Source organism: Schistocerca piceifrons, chromosome 3 (assembly GCF_021461385.2).
Source record: "Schistocerca piceifrons isolate TAMUIC-IGC-003096 chromosome 3, iqSchPice1.1, whole genome shotgun sequence".
Taxonomy (NCBI): Eukaryota; Metazoa; Arthropoda; class Insecta; order Orthoptera; family Acrididae; genus Schistocerca; species Schistocerca piceifrons.
The window spans coordinates 493,242,919-493,244,411 of NC_060140.1; the positions used below are offsets into that span (position 1 = coordinate 493,242,919).

General features: G+C 45.1%; 1 pseudogene; it reads right to left on the bottom strand.

Annotated features, from left to right (window-relative positions):
* Positions 1-880: 880 nt before the first annotated feature.
* Positions 881-998, bottom strand: LOC124790432 (annotated as a pseudogene).
* Between the last annotated feature and the right edge of the window lie 495 nt (positions 999-1,493).

Consider the following 1,493-nt stretch of genomic DNA (forward strand, 5'->3'; position numbering starts at 1 on the left):
CGGCTGCGGCGACCACTCTGTTTGGAAGTGCAGTGTGGGGTACTTATTACAGTTGAAATAACCGATGTTATCCTTGCCTACCCTATCTGCTGGCACACAGCAAACAAGAAAGTTAAGTCCTTTGAATATCATTGTAATAAAATATAATCTCTGAACTAATGGATAAGGCTGTAAGTTCGTTTTCTGCCATATTTAATGTAAGCATTCAATTGTCGTCTCACTTAAGTGCCATTCCAGTTAATGTTTAACACGTCTCACATTATATCTAGTTACTCTGAAATTCTTTAAAAAAATCAATCCTTTCGACTGACATATTTTCTGAACTGGAAGGAGTGTAGTAAGAACATTATATGTGATATTATGATTTCACTACTTCAAATCGTACAAATACCTTTGCTGCAAGAAGACCGCACTCTACGAGGAACGAAAGACGACTGGGGATTTAAAACACTCGTCATTAGTTTCGTAATACTCTTTAGTGACCAGTGGATTATTCAGTATTGCAGGGACTCATATTCCGCAACATCTGTTTCTCTCCACCGTCACGTTCTCTCTGACCAAAACCAGACGTAACGCGAATTTTCTATTATTTACACACTGACGGAAAAAGTCGCAACATCAAAAAATAAATAACGTGGGGTAGTGAAATTTCGGAAATACATTTGTCTAGGTAACAAAGCACTCCGTCTTCAGGCCACAAGTGGCCCATCGGGACCATCCGACCTCCGTGTCACCCTCAGATAAGGATGCGGATAGGAGGGGCGTGTGGTCTGCACACTGCTCTCCCGGTCGTTACGATGGTTGTCTTTGACCGGAGCCGCTACTAGTCGGTCGAGTAGCTCCTCAATTGGCATCACGAGGCTGAGTGCACCCCGAAAAATGGCAACAGCGCATGGCGGCCTGGATGGTCACCCATCCAAGTGCCGGCCACATCCGACAGCGCTTAGCTTCGGTGATCTCACGGGAACCGGTGTATCCACTACGGCAAGGCCGTTGCCCTAGGTAACATATGTAAGTGATAAACATTGCAAAAATCACAGGTTACTGTATGCACGAGATGAAAAGTGAAATGCGGCTGCATTTACATCTGTTGTAACTGCCAGAATGTTGAACGAAAACATTCAAAAGAGTATCGATGTGCTATACATGTGACGTACGTCAGTTCGTGGGATGAAGTTCCAAGCGTATTGTATTTGGTCGGTGAATACAGGGACGGTTGATGCAGTCTGCGGATAACGCTGGAGTCGACGTCCGATGATGTCCCATATGCACTCGATTGGAGACAGATCTGGTGATCGAGCAGGCCAAGGCAACATGTCAGCAATCTATAGAGCATGTTCGGCTACAGCAGCGATAGGTGTGCGAGCATTATCTTGTTGGAAAACACCAGCCTGGAATGCTGTTTATGAATGGAAGTACCACAGGTCGAATCACTAGACTGACGTGCAATTCTGCAGTCAGGTCAAGTGGGATAACCACGAAAGTGCTCCTTC